Genomic DNA, 8552 nt, shown 5'->3' with positions numbered 1-8552 from the left:
AATTTGAAGTGAAACATCTCATAACAATTTCTAGAAGTTAGTTAGATGAATAGATAAGACATTCAGGAGGGAGATCTAACCTTATGTCTTAAGGCTCTCAAAAATGTGATGGTTCTTTTCTCAATTTTTCTAATGGCAATTACCTTCCTGATACATCTGTTTCAATCAAACTGTGCTGTTCACTGTGCCACAGTGTGTGTTCCCTATTCTGTCTTCAATACTTTGTCCAGGACAACCTCTACTTTTTTTCATTTTTGCCTCTATTGAATGATCTATATGCTTAATGACACCCTCTGATTATTCCAATGAGTAGTGATATTTTCCTTCTTTGAATTTCTCCCCCTTTGATTGTATTTCTCTTCAAAAGAGAGAGAGGAAGGGAGGGAGAGAGGAAAGGTAGGAGAGAAAGAAGGAATAACAGAGACACACACAGACACATAGACATACAGACACACACAGTAGGTAATGACCTGCACCATAGCTATCTGTGAATCACGTCTCATCCTATTGAACTAAAACCTGGAGAGCAGAGGCCACTTCCTATGCATCTCTGTACCTGAAAGAACACAGCACTCTGACTTGCCACACTAGATTCTTTCCAGTAATTTTTTTTATCGTATTTCTAAATGTGGAAAAATTGACAGGCAAAAATCTCTTGTACTTTTTCTTTTTCTTTTTTTCTTTCTGGCTAGAATACTCTGTTCCCTCATAAATTCTCCCTCATGAATTCAAGCTGCCTTGTCTTCTACGAACTCCTAGTTACATTTCCTCAACTCAAGGGACCACCAAAACAGCCTGAGTCCTCCACTCTGTGTTACAGCCTTGAATGTTGCATTAACGAATAGCTTGGAGCAACCATACATCTAAACTCTTTTGACTTCTATATTTTAAGGATTACTGTCTTAAATTACCTAATTTCAATATTTTGAGAACCCTTTTTCCCCATATTATTCTGTTTTTGTTCTGTTTTGTTTTAGTTGTTTCAGACAAGAGAGTAAAGTTAGTTCCTACTACACTATCTTGGTCTAAAGTAGATGTCTCATTATATGAAAAACTTCCCTAATGTTCCATATAATACAGCAAATTAAACATTCTATGGAATAAAGCAGTTGCTCCTAAAAGAAATGTTACTTTAATGCCTAATATCTCAGATTGCATAGGAGCTTGGAGAGTAAATCAGTATTTATGAGTTCATTAATCGTCATAAGTATGCATAAGACTTTTTTTTACATCTATTTATAAAGTTCATTAATATATTTATTTAATAGATACCTTGAATAATACAAATTATGAGAAATTTTAATTAATAAATAAGATTCATTTTTCAGTATTTATACTGTTGAAAGATATTACTATCTGTGTGATGTAATAAAAGGTATGGAGAGAAATTCATACCAATGTAAATGATTATCAATAGTCATACCAATATTTGAATAATTCTGAATTTTGTTTAATAATTTTGTGTGTGTGATTTTAGCTTAATCATTAGGTTCTCTGAAATGTGCTAGGATCAAGAGAATGAAAGATAATAGGCAAAATATGAACTTCTTATATTATCAAATAACCAAAAGTGCTAAAACTCAGAATATTTTAGGAACTTTATAGTAGTTTTATAAAACATATAAAAAAAATAAATGTATAACCTGATGAATTTCAAGAACAAATTTTGATTCAGTATGCAATGGTATAAAATGGAAGACCTTCAATCTCCATCTTTTGTAACACCAGAAGTCTTCTTTCAGATATAAAAAATATATTTTGCAATATATTGATTATTTTAATATAATTATATCAAGGAGTAGTCAATAATTGACTACCATTAACAATAAATCTGTTACTGTAATTGAACCATTTTGTATGTCTTTGGATATCTTTGTTGATCTAAGTAACTGAGATTTCCTCTCAGAATAGTTAGCTAAGTCAGATGCCACTCAGGAGGATTATGGCCCTCACATTAATAAAGTGCCTACCAATTGGTGAAATTAATAAAAATTACAGAAATTATAAGATTGTCAGGTATTGTCTCTTTTAAACTCCTGGAGGAAGAGGAAGAACTTTTTCTGAATGCAGAGTATATCTAAAAGTACAAAAATATAAAAATAATAACAAAGATATTTTACATAACAAAGAATAAGAAGATTAAACATACAGAAAATTAAAAATTCTGATAAAGTATGCCAAGGATATATATAAGCTATAAAAAATAAATAATAAAATTCCAAGAGAAAAACTATTTTCTGACTTAAAAGTGGCTCTTGATAATAACCATCAAATATCTTTATTGAGAATCAGATATACAAAGGAAGGTTCACACCTAGAATTATCTAAGAATTAAGAAAGATTTTGAATTACATAATAAATCCAACTTTTGTAAAGTTATAGAATAAAATAAAAAATGAAAAGAAATAGGTTGATCTTCTACAATACCGAATATATTAAAACCCCAGAATTCTATAGCCACTTACATTGCCTTTCACGTATGAAGTCAATAAAATATTTATATACATATCTTTGTGGAAAAGAAAAATATGCTTCATGACATACAAAAATATAATATGAAGAAGACCTCAAAATGGATGTCATGAGGTAGACATCAAAAGCAGTGTCAAATCAACTTAAAATGAGTAATTTACATAGATATAGGAGCTATGTCTATTAAAATGTCAAAAATTATTGAAGGATAATTTGTTCAATATTGTTAAAATTAATGACAGATAAGATATTAAAATCTTAGATTATATTAATAGTGACAAAAGAACAAAAGACTACAAAATTACTTGCCCTACTTAAGTAAGAGTTAATAATTTTTTCTTAATTTTATAATGACTTAAATGTACATTAAAGATTGGTTTTGAATAATTTAAAAGAATCTTCTTGTAGAATTTAAAACAAATTGAAAATACATGAAGAAGTTATAAATGAGTAAAATATCCTAAATGGAAGCAGATAAAAGCAAAATAAATGAAAAGAAAGCTTTAAAATTTTAGAAAACAAGCAACAAAAACAAAAATTAATAGGTGGGTGAGCTATATCAAACAAAAAGTCTTCTACGCAAAAATAGAAGGAAATGAAAAAACAACCTATGGACTGGGATAAAATATTTACAAATCATGTATTTGATAAGGGGTTAATATCCAAAATATGTGAAAAACTCATACAACTCAATAGCAAACAAACAAACAATCTGATTTTAAAAATTGGCAGAGAGATTGTACAGACATTTCCCCATAGAAAACATACAATGACAAACAGGTACATGAAAAGATACTCAACATCACTAATTATCAGGAACATGCAAGTCAAAACAACAGTGAGATATCACTTCACACCTGTTGGAATGGCTAATAATCAAAAAAAAAAAAAAAAGAGAGAGAGAGAGAGAGAAAAAAGTATTGGCGAGTATATGGGGATAAATGAACCCTTGTGCACTGCTCATGAAAATGTAAATTGGTGCTGCTACTATGGAAAGTAGTATGGAGATTCCTCAAAAAATTAAAAATAGAACTACCACATGATCTAGCAATTCCATGTCTGGGCATGTATACTAAGAAAATGAAGTCAGGACCCAAACATCTGCACTCCCATGTTCAATCCAGCATTACTCACTATAGCCAAGATATGGAAACGATGTATGTGTCCATCAACGAATTAATGAATAAAGACTTATAGATATACAACGGATATTATTTAGCCATGAGAAAGAAGGAAATCTTGCCATTTGCAACATTATGGATGGACCTCGAGGGCATTATGCTAAGTTGAATAAATCAGACAGAGAAAGACAGATACATATACATGAAATCTAAAAATGCTGAAGTCAGAAACAGAGTCAAATGGTGGTTGCCCAGGACTGTGGAGTGGGGGAAATGGAAAGGTGTTTGCCAAGGGTACAAACTTCCAATTATGAAATGAACAAGTTCTTGGGCCTAATGTACAGCTGGATGACTATAGTTAACAATGCTGTATTTTATACTTGAAAGTTGCTTAGACAATAGATCTTAAATAGTCTTATACATAAAAAAGGAATGGTAATTATGTCAGGTGATGGAGGTGTTAGCTAAGGCTATAGCAGTAATCATTTTGCGACATATAAGTGCATCAGATCAACACCTCAAACTTGTACAATGTTATACGCAGTTATATTTCTCTAAAGCTGAGTAAGAATAAGATTTATAAAGGATAACCCTAAATATAGTCGTAACATTAACATTATTTTAACAAAAACCAATAATGTTGTGATGTCAACATTAATTACATACAAAGAATAACACTAGACTCAAAATTATTAAGAAAATACAAAATAAATTGATAGAATATAATAGGTTATTTTAAATATATGAAGAAAGTTAAAACACCAAAACTAAGGAAAACATTTTGAGACTACATCATATGATAAAAATATGTGACAGAAATACACATAGAAAGTAATGGAATTGTTTGCAAATTTAAAAAATATTATAATTCTATTAATTGTTATATATCTAAAAGTCAGAATGTTAATTACTTCTGAGATAAAATTACAACTATAAGAAATTTTATTTATTAAATGGAGACTGGTGGTTAGATGGACTGGAGAACAGGACATAAGAATAAATTGCGACCCTATTTGAGGCTCCAAGTCTTGCCTAATCTATAGTGATCATGGAATAGATTCAAAAAGGCAGCGTGTTGGGTGGAGCTGGTGCAAACATGGAGATTCACACATGCCAGGTGGCCAGTTAGAGAGGGGATGCTACTTTACCAGTCTTTGGGCTGCCAATGCACACTTAAAGAAGAGATTGTTTCTAAAAGAGGAAAAACTGGCTCCAAAACTGTTTCTCTCTGCCAAAGCCAATCGCTTCTAAGTAAATTTAATACTTAACATAAGAAAGTTTATAATATATCTAAATACTTAGACTTTTTTTCTGAAACTAAAGGAATCCATCACTAATAAGAATATTAGTTAAGGACCCAACTCTCTACCAATGCTAATATATATAGACCTCTTTACATAAGTGTAAGAAGAAAGGGGGAAAGAATTCAGAAAAATGAAAACACTCAGCATCGAAAAGAATAAGACAAACTGAGAATTGAGAGCAAATGATACCATCTTTGACTATTACATCTAAAATCCTTAATTATAATTACTACAGTTAGGTCCTTACCAACTTTTAGGTTTGTTTAGACTTTTCTCAATATTATATTAAAAGTACTTTCTTTGGGTTACTAATATCTTATTAGCTAATATTCCAGATATTCACTCCACTTTCTTTTGTGTAATTCAAGCAGCCAATATGGACAATTACCTTTTTTCTTTTTCTTTTTTCTCATCAAGAGTTTCTCTACATGATTTTCTCCATTACCATCCTATATTGGTTTTCTGCTGGTTATTGTCAACTCTTTGGTGACTCTCTGTCTTCTCAAATAAATTAATAAGTACAAGCTTAAAATAATGCATAAATTATAATAAGCATTCAATAAATTTTACCTATTAGTAGTAGTAGCAATATTTCTTTCCCTTCTAATAAAGTTTAGTGTCTAATGAAGATTAGGCTCAGAGACTTCATTTCTTTGGGATCAAATCACAAATAAGTCCATGACTACCACCTTACTTCCTCACTGGAAAGCCCATTCCATGGTTGTGTATCTCTACTCATTAACAGTAAGTAAATTAATAGTAGCTCTTATATTTATTGAGTTAAATTTAATACCCCTTGAATTTCTGTCACTTGGTCCTAATTATAGCCTCTGGAATTGTATATTACGCTAAATAATCTTTTTCTCATATGACAACTTTTCATTTATTTGGAGACAGCCATCATGATACTTCTCTTCTCCAATCTAAACACTGACAGTACATATATATTTTCTCTTTGCTTGTGAGAGATAAAACTGACAAGACAAAAATTTGTCAGATTGTCAGCTTTCAAAAAAGTTAGTTTCTGCGGATATCTGAAGAGCGGATTTCCTCAATCAATGTCATATCTTGTGTATGCTCCGTTTTTATTAGGGAAGTATCATGCGTCTTCTTTTTTCTAGCTTGTTAGTTTCTAGCTTACACATTCATACTTTTGTCCTCGCTAAAATCCACTCCACTTACTTTTATCATCTGGATTTCTAATATTCAGACTTCTTGACAGTCGTCTATTTTCTACTGAAAACCACTAGTCTTTTTTTCCATTACAGCCTTCCCTTAATTTTTTTAGTAATATGAATATTTTCTAAATATCTTATTTCGGATTTGACCCTACTTATTCCTTCCTCTCTTCTTTTCTCATTTCAATATAAAACTCTTGATTAAATGACATATATATTTTTCTCAAATACATTTTCCTTCAAGGTATGTTATGACTCTCAGTTATTATGGGAATTCTAATATTTCACAAATCATATCTTGTTTTCTAAAACACAATATGCGAATTCAACTAAGCATGATTGAGCAACATAAGCTTCTAAAGTTATAATATTTCACTTTACTGACCCCAGAGTTAGAAATGGCTTCCACTGAACAAGTAATATGTGTAAACTCAGCTGTAATAGTCAGAAGAAATGTTAAGCATGGTGCTGGTAATTTGAGTCAAGCAGGTGTACATCATTTCAAAACAACCAAAAACAAGCAACCTTGAAGCTGCAAATGGGTTGATTTTCTTTTTAAATTTAGAATTGAATTATTTGTTTGGAATATGCTATGAATTTTTCCCAAAAGAACCATTCTTACATGTGGCAAGTTATTTCTACAAATCAGCCCCTGATTTGCATGTAACCTATTTTATAAATGTAACACTGTACAATTCCAATAAGCAATAATAAAATTATTTTGAAAAGTTGTTCAGTCACAAATTTAGTGAATAAATTAAGCCAAAAGAAACATTAATTATTTTGTTTATCTTAAAGGTTAATATTGAAGGAAAAGATTGACAGGTAGTCCATTTTTCTGTTGACTCTGTATAATATAAAAAATTTTAATGCTAGAGCTCCTATACGTGAATATGAAAATCATTGAGTCAAGCATGGAAGCTTAGCAATGAGGAACTATGAGTCCATCTAAAACAAGGGCTTAGCACAGTCAATCTTCAACTGTGTAGGAACCTAAGCTTGGTGATCTGTTAAGATGTTTCAAAATCATGGGTAATAGAGGCAGTGAGATCTAAGGAATATATGTGGTAGCAAAATAATTGAAATGAAATGACAGAAACTAGTAATATGTATATTTTCTAAATATCTTAGAAAGCCTCCTGATTCATGACTAATTATACAGGTTACTCTCCTAAATATGGTTAATGCTTCATAGAGAAGACACAAACAACTTATGGGAGTGTTGACTAGGGTCCAGATTCAGTGTCAGAACGATGAGTAACAATGGGAGTAATAATGATGCCTAAAGAGGAATCAGGTATGAGAAAGGGGATCTGCATACTCGGAGCTCAAAACTGCCATGTTACCTGCTAAGAGGATAGGCTAAACTATTGCTGATGTTTCCAAGAAATAAGGCAGTTCCTTTTGCTAATTAGATCCCAACCAAAGACTGGGAAGTAAGAATAAATTCATAGAAAACGTAGAAGCAGGTTGGTAGAAAAAGATGAATAGAGACATGAAAAAAGACGGAGAGGGAGGAAAGGAGGAAAGGGGAGAGAGAAAGAGAGACACAAAGAGAGAGACAGAGAGAGAGACGAGAGACAGAGAGACAGAGACAGAGAGAGAGAGAGAAAGGATGGCTTTAGAGCTTCTAGAGCTTTTAGAAGTTGTCTGACATTGGCCATTTTACTCTTTCTAAGCCTTGGCTACTTCACAAAATATAACTAATTATATCTACTTGTGTAACTTACAGAAGTATGACATTCAAAGGAGATGATGGAAGTGACAATGTTTATTGTAATTTGTGAACCGTTATAAAGGTCACGTATTGAAGGACAAAGTTCATATTACTGATGACCTCATTTGATATTTATTAAACAGTGAGTTTTTATGCACTTGAAATACAAGTCAATTTATTCAAACAGTAATCACTTACATATACATTTTTAGGTATACATCTATTTTATAAAGTAAGAGTTATGACTGCAATTACATAAAAGAATGATACTCATGAGTTTTTAAAATGTACACTTATTAATCTGAAGTATTCTTATTTAAACTTCATTGTTTTACATACTAAATATTAGCCATAAATATTATATTCCTTTTTCCAGCTCCTCAATAACTAGGTTCCACTGAATATTCTATTTGCAGGCCAGTTTGAACTCAGTTTCTGAACTATTTCTTCCTAAATCAAGAAGTTCCAACTACACAAGTACCTCATTTCAAAGACTTAGCATTCTTTCACCCTTTTTCTTCAGCTGTCCAGGAGCAGCTTCTGGGTGGTTTTTAGGGAACAATTGTCTCAGTATCTAGCCTTGTTGCTCTCCAGACCTAAGGGCGCATCTCTCCCATTTGCTGTGGCTTTCTCTTGATTCCTGTTTCAAATGCAGCCTTGATTATCTGCAGCCAGCACAGCATATAGTACAAAACACCCAATAACTGCCAACTTGCTTCTCATTTTCTGTATCATCCTCTGATCAGAAATAAAACCCTGC

Source organism: Rousettus aegyptiacus, unplaced genomic scaffold (genome assembly GCF_014176215.1).
Source record: "Rousettus aegyptiacus isolate mRouAeg1 unplaced genomic scaffold, mRouAeg1.p scaffold_m13_p_12, whole genome shotgun sequence".
In the NCBI taxonomy this organism is placed as follows: domain Eukaryota; kingdom Metazoa; phylum Chordata; class Mammalia; order Chiroptera; family Pteropodidae; genus Rousettus; species Rousettus aegyptiacus.
Note: the sequence above shows the minus strand (reverse complement) of the source record.